Source organism: Triticum aestivum, chromosome 3D (genome assembly GCF_018294505.1).
Source record: "Triticum aestivum cultivar Chinese Spring chromosome 3D, IWGSC CS RefSeq v2.1, whole genome shotgun sequence".
Lineage (NCBI taxonomy): Eukaryota > Viridiplantae > Streptophyta > Magnoliopsida > Poales > Poaceae > Triticum > Triticum aestivum.
Genome location: NC_057802.1, coordinates 555,113,716 through 555,124,353, shown reverse-complemented (window position 1 = coordinate 555,124,353; position 10,638 = coordinate 555,113,716). Strand labels below are relative to the sequence as shown.

Below are 10,638 nucleotides of genomic sequence, written 5' to 3'. Positions count from 1 at the left end.
CTTTGCTATCAAACACAGCCTAAATCAAGATGAACTTTGAGCTCCCGGAACAGCACACCACTAGGCGTCAGGTCTTGATTTGTCGATGTGTCAACTTTCGTTAATTCTTGAGCGTCTATTTCAATGATCATTTTCGTCATATACCCAACTCTGCTATTCATGGATAACATGTAGTCACACCTCTATCTCATCATGCATAAGATCTTGAAGATAACGAAGCTTTCCTCTCCTGAACCAACCACATCGCCTATACTATTCCTAATCATGAAGCTCGAGCCGCCGTCTGGTGATTCCAGTAAGAAACTGCAATGATTATTAATCTGCATGTAGACACGTTCAGGTGGTTCCCACTGTCGAGCACACATCATGGTGGGTGTTATTTCGTATTTCTTCAGACAAAACATTTAGTCCGGAACATTTCTTCTTATTTGATACAAGATACTCCCTCTATAAAGAAATATAAGAGTAATCTAAACACTCTTATATTTCTTTACCGAGGGAGTATCATTTATATTGGCCTTCTTCTTTCTAGCATTAACTTTGTTGCGAGAAAGACACATCATTTGCTTCCAGGTATCCCAACTAGAATACAACGAAGAAACTCCTTCGGCCCGGCACAATTAGCCTAGATTTACCCTTCATCTTGCATGTCCAGTCTTCCCCAAATTTGCGTACCTCCTTGCAACTGAGAAATACATGGGTGCCATGCTCATTAAATTGGTGCACATTGGACAAACAATATCCGGTTCCATTCCCCTCCCTTTGATGCCTAGCCTCGGTAGGTTATCATGTGCGGTCCGCCAAAGAAATTCCTTTGTTGTACTGCTGCATGATGTCTTCGTTCCAGCTGAAAATGTCAGTATTTACTGTCTGACTAGAACTACATGTTACGCTTCTATTCAACAGCTAATGATGATGTTGTTTGGATGCTTCACAGCGGTTATGCCCTTTTTCTTCTGCAAGACTGCACCATTGGTGGGCCGAGATGAGAGTTCTTGGGACATAACAAGAAAGTAGCAGAGCATACAGCTTGGGAGAAGAACACCAAGAAGAAGGATAGATTGACTCGTTTTTTCTTAAGAGCTACTATTTCAGTACACTTCTTGTGATGACCGCCTTCACCCTAGACCATCGACGCCAGTTCGTTACTATGTGGATAGCCATTCGTGGGATTCACCTTTCTGAGGAGGTGGAGGACAACACCGTGTGGAAGCATCGATGGAACCTACTATGCGTCATCCGCTTATAAGATGCACTTCTTGACTATCACCCCCACCGACATGTGCAAGACCGATATGTCCCTAATGTAGCTATAATTTTTTTTATTGTTTTATGCTATTATATTATCCATCTTGTATGTTTTATATGCAATTTTATATCATTTTTGTAAACTAACCAATTAACCTAGTGTCCAGTGCCAGTTTCTATTTTTGCCTATTTTGTTGTTTCGTAGAAAACCATACCAAACAAAGTCCAAACACGATGAAACTTTACGGTGATTTTTTTTGGACCAGAAGGGACCCTAGAAGCTTCATGGGGAGACCAGACGCCACACGATAGTGGCACAAGCTCACACGGCGCCCCCCCAGGGGGGCACCGTCTGAGCTTGTGCCCCCCTCACAACTCCGTTTGACCTAAATCCAGGCCCATAAATTCCCTAAAATCCAGAAACCACCAGAGCGAGACCGGAAACAATTATTCCACTGCCGCAAGCCTCTGTTCTTCCGCGATCTCATCTGGAGGCCTTCGTCGGTATTCTGCCGGAGGGGGAATTGCTTACGGAGGCCTCTACATCAACCTTACTGTCTCTCCGATGATGTGTGAGTAGTTCCTGCTCTCTCTCTCTCTCTCTCTCTCTCTCTCTCTCTCTCTGATCTTTAATACAATATTCTCTTTGAAGTTCTATTCGATGTAATCTTTTTGCGTGGTGTGTTTGTTGGGATCTGATGAATTAAGGATTTATGATCAGATTATTCATTGAAAGTAATTGAGTTATTTCTGAGCTTTATTATTTGTGATTGTTCTAGCATAATGCTTTCGATATATGACTTTTCTTTGACCAAGTTGATGATTAGATCTTCAGCGGAAGTGGTGCATAGTAGTAGGTTCAATCTTGCGGTGTCCTCACTCTGTGACAGGAGGAGTAGCGAGACACGTATTTGTATTGTTTCTACTAAGGGCAAAACGACGGGTTCATTCATATTGATTGGTCTTATTTTGTCTATATTATGTCATCTCATGCTTAACACATTACTCTGCTTGTCATGAACTTAATATCTAGAGAGGCAAACATAGAAGCGCTCTCGAAGTGGACTAATATTAGTAGATGCAGATTGATGTCGATCTTCTTGTCACGGACATAACTTCTATGTACTGATGCCATGAATAACATCATAACTATGCACTATTCTATTAATTGCCCACCAGTAATTTATTCACCCACGTATCGTTATGCTTATGGGAGAGATGCCACTAGTGAAAGCTATGCCCCCCGGGTCCATTCAAATCACATTACTAAAACCCTAAATACCTTGCTGCAATTTATTTATTTTTATTTTACTTTGCAATTTATACATCTCTACTATCAGATTTGATCTTTGCAATTAACGAGTACAAGGGGATTGACAATCCTCTTGCCCGTGTTTGGTGCAATTATTTGCTTTTGTGCGTGTAGGTACTACTAAAGGTCGTTTGTGTGAATCTCCTATTAATTCAATAAACCTTGGTTCTTTACTGAGGGAAATACTTTTTGCTACTGTACTACTTCACCCTTTCTCTTCGGGGAAATCCCAACGCCTTTCACACGTAGCAAAGACCGTATGGAAAGCTTGGGCGTCACCGGAGTGAATCTTTTTCATGGCTTTCCATCCAAGATAGGATTTGGACCTCTGTCCGGTTGGCCAATAGAGGATGGCCAAACTGCAGACCTTGCCCGCTCTGCACAAGGGGGCATGAATCTGTTGAGCACCTATTAAGTGTCAATATTCTTTGAGGCTCTGGGCTTTGGACAAAGATTGACTCAATCTTATCGACTTTGATACTTCCGTGTGGGCTACCTCTCCACTATCAAAGATTGGTCGGTTGAGATGACTTGTGCCGAAAGGATCCATAAAGGGCAATGCCTACTCTCATCATGCTTGTTAGTAAGATGCTTTTGGATGAGAGGGACACACGAGTGTCCCGGAACAATGCCGCCCCCCGTTTATCCTCCTACAAGCCATCAAGAAAGAGGCAAGGCTTTGGGCCATTGCGGGCACGAAACATTTTCAGTGAATTTGCCGGGAGAATAGTGTTATTGTATTTTTGCTTGTTCCTGGCATTGGGTTCATGTAACTTTTGTCCAACTCCTTATTTAATGAATGGGACAAATCATTTGCCTCAGTTTCATACAAAATCTATTTCAGCACATAAAATTCACATCCACTGTTTACAAAAACCAAATGATAAGTGCCATGGTACGAAGCAATCCGGTTCTAATGTTTTTTACAACTAAAGTTGTCATCCAAAAAGAAAAAACAAACCCATAAAAAACTGAAACTTACCATCCAAAAGAAAGTTGCCATGTTTGACAACTAAAGTTGACATCCTCATGTCACTAAACTTGCTATAAAAAACGTTCGCAGTTGCCATGTGTCCGTGCCACACATGTGCCACTTATTGGGTCCTTATAAAAATATGTGTAACGACCAATGGGACCCCACTTCTAGAGGTATATCACTTTTCCCATTTATGAATCCATTACAGAGTTTTGGTGAGGGCTATGCGATGGAAAGTACCCTCTATACACGACCATGTTTGTGAAACATGGGCAGATCAGCGGCCCACAAAGTGCGGGTGTGGTGGCTGCTTGCTTCACACCCCTACCAAATTTTGTGATCCAACCAAAAGAGTCAAAATGCATCAAGATTCCCATTTTACTAGTCTAATTTTGTGATATATTCAAAATATATATACATCAGCCGTATTTAGTTATCCTTTTGGTTTGCAGTATGATTTGTGACAATTGGATTTAGATCAAACGATCTAGGGAGGTTTGACGCACTTATTATCAACACTCTGACGTGGTTTCCAACCATTAATCTGATGCGAATAAAAAGGGATCATCTAAATACAGGATTTTGTTTATGATATCAGCCAGTTCGTATACCTCTCGTTTAAACTGAACCCTATAGCTACTGGACCAACCAACAGTTCACACACTACAATGGAGAAATAAATTAAAAAATAATATCAACTTTTACAATAAGAATCATCCGTCAATACAATGAAGGATCCATGCAAATCCTTGCCTGCATCTTCAGTGTTTTTATTTTGCACTAATAATAATTATATAAATTCAGGGCCCAACTTCCGCGCGCACGTCCTTACCCAGATTAATTAGCTCTATGGCTTAGTGAGGCCATTGGCGCCACATCTCTTGAATTCTGGCGGCGGTGGGGGAAGGCTGGTCTCCGGCGTCGGCCCGTTCTCCACGATGAACGCTGTTGCCATGCCCATGATGATGTGGAACTCAAAGTGGCAGTGGAGGTACCACATCCCGGGGTTGTCGGTGACGAAGCGCACGGCGGCCCAGCCAGTCCTGGGCACCTGCACAGTGTTCCTCAGCCGCGGGTTGTGGTAATTGAACTTCTTCGGGTCCGTCTTGGGATTGTAGTTGCCGAGCCCCGTGGCGAGAACCAAGAAGTCGTAGCCATGGAGGTGCATGGGGTTGGAGTCGCTCTGCAGCAGCGCCGTGCGCTGGAACATGATCTCCACCGAGGTGTTGTACCGGAACCTCCGTAGCTTGGTCGCCTTGAACGTCGGCTCCAGCGCCTTCTCCAGCGGCCCCGGCGGGATGAGGGAGCGGTCGGTGTAGTTGTACGGGTGCGGCGGATGGTCGGGGAGGTCCTCCGTGTACAGGCCACTTGTCCGCCCGTCGTAGTACCTCTCGAGGAGCGACGCGTTGGTCGGGTGGCGGAAGGACACGTTGTTCATGGTGGCCACCACGATGGTCTGGGGACTCCGCCCACGCTCGCAAGTCTTGTTGGTGCCACGGCAGATGGAGCCGAGGCCGAGCGTGAAGAAGAGGCGCTCGTCGACGTGCATGGGAACGCGGTGGCGGTCCGGGTGGGCGAGGCCGGTGAGGTTGCTGTGGAAGTAGTAGGACGGCATGGTGTTGTGCTGGCTGGGCATGAGCGGCGTCGGCACCGGCAGCCCGTTGTTGTTATGGGAGGATCCGGCGTAGCGAACGAGGCCGCGGGACATGAACCCCGGGATCTGCGGGTCAGGCTCCGGCGGCTGGTTTGCGAGCGCCACCATATGGTAGTGCGCTGGCGGGGCGTCAGCGGCCATGAGCACGTCGATGGCCTCCCCTGGCGCGACGGTCACCATGTTCGTCTTGTACGGCGTCAGGTAGTACCCGTCGGCGCCCACCACCGTGAACGTGTGCCCAGCGACCTTGAAGTAGTACTCCGAGAAGAGCGCCGTGTTCACAATCCGCAGCAGGTATGTGTCCCCGCGCACCACGTCGAGGACGAAGCTCTCCTCCGGCTTGCCAGAGCAGTTGCTTAGGTCGCCGAGCTTACCGTTGATGGTCGCCGACAGCGGATTGTCGTCGAAGTTACCATCATGCATCCTCCTGTCTAGCTCGACGAGGTCGAGCTCCCACCACTCGCCGATGATGATGGGCACGTCCTTGGCGGGAGTCGGGAACGGGTACCGCCCTCCCTTGGGACGGATGATGAAGGCGCCAGCGACGGTGGCGCGGAGGCAGGTAACGTGTGCGTGCCACCACAACGTGCCGACCTGGCCGGTAACGTTGAAGCGGTACACGTGCTCGCCGCCGGGAGGTATGGGGCATTCGGTGACGAAGCCGGCGCCATCGGACCAGCAGCTCCTCATCTGCCGGACGCCGTGCCAGTGGATGGTGAGCCCGTGAGGGAGACGGTTGACGACGTGGACGACAACCGTGTCGCCGTCGGTGATGTCGATGGTGGGGCCGGGGAGCTGCCCGTTCACCACGTAAATCTTGGTCGTGTTGCACAAGTGCGTCTGGTTCATCTCGTGCACCTGAACATCACCATTAATCAAATACGTAACTGATTGGTCAACAGTTAACTAATCAAGACGATAAGCTTAAGCCGGATGTGCAACAGAAAACTTGATAGCTACACTAGTAGAAAAAGAGGCTTCCATACGCCCCCATTAGTCCCCAAAACAATCGAACCGCGACAAAAGGGGCCTTTAGTCGCGGTTCGGGAGGAGACCCGCGATCAACTATCTGGGCCCAGCGCGCTCGGTCGACAGCTGGCGGACGGGAGAGGCTTTAGTCCCGGTTGGCCTGGCCAACCGGGACTAAAGGTCCCCGAAGGCCTTCAGTCGCGGTTGGCCAGGCCAACCGGGGCTAAAGGCCCATCCAGCTGGCGGACGGGAGGGGCTTTAGTCCCGGTTGGCCTGGCCAACCGGGACTAAAGGTCCCCGAAGGCCTTTAGTCGCGGTTGGCCAGGCCAACCGGGACTAAAGGCCCATCCCTATATATAGGACTCAGCTCACTTCACTTCACTCAGCTCACTTCACAATTTTCGGAAGGGGGTGGTGGGTTTGCTTTTGGTTCCTCCTATGCACACAAGGTGTTCGATGAAATGCCCGAGAGCCTGAAACAAACATGATATGAAGTGTCCGAGCCACACTTGAGCTTTCTCATTTATTTTTCCTCCGCGATCGCGGTTAGCAACTTGAACCTTTCATGTGTCATTGATAAAATATGCGTGTGTGTAGTTCATTGTTTAATTTGTATTATTTCTAGCTAGTTAGTTTAACAAATGCAGATGAATCGGCAATGGATGTACGGTCCCCGACTCTCCGGCGAGTTCACTACGGGTTTGAAAGATTTCCTCGTAGTGGCAAATGCGAACAAGCAGCGAGGTTTTATTATCTGTCCATGTGCTGTCTGTAAGAATCAGAAGGGTTACTCCTCCTCAAGAGAGGTTCACATGCACCTGCTTCGGCGCGGTTTCATGCGAAGCTATAATTGTTGGACCAAGCATGGAGAAAGAGGGGTTAGAATGGAAGAAGATGAAGAAGGGGATGATATCGATGACAACTATCATGATCATTTCGGTGATACTTTCATGGAGGATGATGCTGAAGGTGGGGAAGGGTTAGGTGAAGGTGAAGAAGAGGCACATGATGAGCCCGCTGATGATCTTGGTCGGACCATTGCTGATGCACGGAGACGCTGCGAAACTGACAAGGATAGGGAGAATTTGGATCGCATGTTAGAGGATCACAAAAAGTCGTTGTATCCAGGATGCGATAATAGTCTGAAAAAGCTAGGCTGCACACTGGATTTGCTAAAATGGAAGGCACAGGAAGGTGTAGGTGACTCATCATTTGAAAATTTGCTGAAAATGATGAAGAATATGTTTCCGAAGAATAACGAGTTGCCCGCCAGTACGTACGAAGCAAAGAAGGTTGTCTGCCCTCTAAGTTTAGAGGTTCTGAAGATACATGCATGCATTAACGACTGTATCCTCTACCGCGGTGAATACGAGAATTTGAATGAATGCCCTGTATGCACTGCATTGCGTTATAAGATCAGAGGCGATGACCCTGGTGACGATGTTGAGGGCGAGAAACCCAGGAAGAGGGTTCCCGCCAAGGTGATGTGGTATGCTCCTATAATACCACGGTTGAAACGTCTGTTCATGAACAAAAAGCATGCCAAGTCGTTGCGATGGCACAAAGAGGACCGTAAGTCCGACGGGGAGTTGAGACACCCCGCTGATGGAACGCAATGGAGAAAGATCGACAGAGTGTTCAAAGATTTTGCAGCTGACGCAAGGAACATAAGATTTGGTCTAAGTACTGATGGCATGAATCCTTTTGGCGAGCAGAGCTCCAGCCATAGCACCTGGCCCGTGACTCTATGCATCTACAACCTTCCTCCTTGGTTGTGCATGAAGCGGAAGTTCATTATGATGCCAGTGCTCATCCAAGGTCCAAAGCAACCCGGGAACGACATCGATGTGTACCTAAGGCCATTAGTTGATGAACTTTTACAGTTGTGGGCCAGACCTGGTGTACTAGTCTGGGATGAGCACAAAGGAGAGGAATTTGACCTACGAGCGTTGCTTTTTGTAACCATCAACGATTGGCCTGCTCTCAGTAACCTTTCGGGACAGACAAATAAGGGATACAATGCATGCACGCACTGCTTACATGGACTGAAAGTGTACGTTTGGTTAATTGTAAGAAGAACGTGTACCTGGGTCATCGTCGATTTCTTCCCCGAAATCATAACGTAAGAAAGAAAGGCAAGCATTTCAACGGCAAGGCAGATCACCGGCCAAAGCCTGCGGAACGTACTGGTGCTGAGATATTTGATATGGTCAAGGATTTGAAAGTCATCTTTGGAAAGGGTCCTGGCGGACAATCAGTTCCGCGGGGAGTTGACGGGCACGCACCCATGTGGAAGAAGAAATCTATATTTTGGGAGCTAGAATATTGGAAAGTCCTAGATGTCCGCTCTGCAATCCACGTGATGCATGTTACGAAGAATATTTGCGTGAACCTGCTAAGCTTCTTGGGCGTGTATGGGAAGACAAATGATACAAAGGAAGCACGGCAGGACCAGCAACTTTTGAAAGACCCAGATGACCGGCATCCGGAATGGTTTCAAGGTCGTGCCAGCTACGCTCTTACCAAAGAAGAGAAGGTCATTTTTTTTGAATGCCTGAGCAGTATGAAGGTTCCGTCTGGCTTCTCGTCGAATATAAAGGGAATAATAAACATGGCGGAGAAAAAGTTCCAAAACCTGAAGTCTCACGACTGCCACGTGATTATGACGCAATTGCTTCCGATTGCTTTGAGGGGGCTCCTACCGGAAAATGTTCGAGTAGCCATTGTGAAGCTATGTGCATTCCTCAATGCAATCTCTCAGAAGGTAATCAATCCAGAAGATCTACCACGGTTACAGAACGATGTGGTCCAATGCCTTGTCAGTTTCGAGTTGGTGTTCCCACCACCCTTCTTCGATATTATGACGCACCTCCTGCTCCACCTAGTCGAAGAGATTTCCATTCTCGGTCCTGTATTTCTACACAATATGTTCCCCTTTGAGAGGTTCATGGGAGTATTAAAGAAATATGTTCGTAACCGTGCTAGGCCAGAAGGAAGCATCGTCAAGGGCTATGGAAATGAGGAGGTAATTGAGTTCTGTATTGACTATGTTCCTGACCTTAAGCCGATTGGTATTCCTCAATCGCGGCACGAGGGGAGACTAAGTGGAAAAGGCAAGATCGGAAGGAAATCCACGATATGTATGGACGGTCATTCTATGACTGAAGCACACCACACAGTTCTGCAAAATTCCAGCTTTGTGGCTCCGTACTTCGAGCAACACAAGAATATTTTACGCTCGGACAACCCGGGGAAGCCTGAATCCTGGATTAGAAAGGCCCACATGGAGACTTTCGGCAGTTGGTTACGAAAACATTTAATGAATGACAATGATGTTGGAGATCAGCTGTACATGTTGGCCAAGAAACCATCTTCGACTATAATGATTTTCCAAGGGTACGAGATAAATGGGAATACATTTTACACCATCGCCCAAGATAAAAAGAGCACCAACCAAAACAGTGGTGTCCGCTTTGATGCAGCAACCGAGAATGGGCGAAAGGTCACATATTATGGTTACATAGAGGAGATATGGGAACTTGACTATGGACCCTCCTTTAAGGTCCCTTTGTTCCGGTGCAAATGGTTCAAGCTAACAGGAGGTGGGGTAAAGGTGGACGAGCAATACGGAATGACAATGGTGGATTTCAACAATCTTGGTTACCTTGACGAACCATTCGTCCTTGCCAAAGATGTCGCTCAGGTTTTTTATTTGAAGGACATGAGTAGCAAACGGAGGAAACGGAAAGATAAGGAAACGATCAGTACATCATGCGATGATCCAAAGCGCCACATTGTTCTTTCAGGGAAAAGAAACATCGTGGGAGTGGAGGACAAGACAGACATGTCAGAAGATTATAATATGTTTGGTGAAATTCCGCCCTTCAAAGTGAACACTGACCCAAGCATTAAGTTAAATGATGAGGATGCTCCATGAATACGGCACAATCGTAAGCAAGCAGGGACACAAGGGAAGAATTGATGTGTAATAATTTATTGTACCAAACTTTGTATTTGGTCGATGAACTGAATGATGTATCAAACCTTTTGTCAAACCTTCAAGGGATTTTAAAATGAATTAGTTTTATTTTTCTGATTTTTTTGATATATAATTGTATTTTTAAGATTTTTCAAAATATATAAGTACAAACAAAATAAATAAGTAAAAATAATTATCATAAAGTACAAACAAAATAGATAAGTAAAAATAAAGCTAAAAGAATTTTCATAATGAACTTTTTTTGTTAGAAACTTTAATAGCAAAAATAATTATCATAAAGTAAAATAAATAAGTAATTAGAAACAAAATAAAATAAAATAAATAAGTTTTTTGTTGTAAGTAGAAACAAAACAAAATAAATAAAGCAAAAAAGAAAACAAAAAACAGGCAAAAAATAAAAAATATGCCACCTACTGGGCCACCACGGCCTGAATACGACTAGAAACCCATCAATGGGCCAGGATTCAGGCCCGCAGAAG

At 46.2% G+C, this 10,638-nt stretch overlaps 1 pseudogene; it reads right to left on the bottom strand.

Annotated features, from left to right (window-relative positions):
* Positions 1 to 4,383: 4,383 nt before the first annotated feature.
* The window catches only part of LOC123075391 (laccase-19-like), a 12,659-nt pseudogene continuing 6,404 nt past the window's right edge, over positions 4,384 to 10,638 (bottom strand).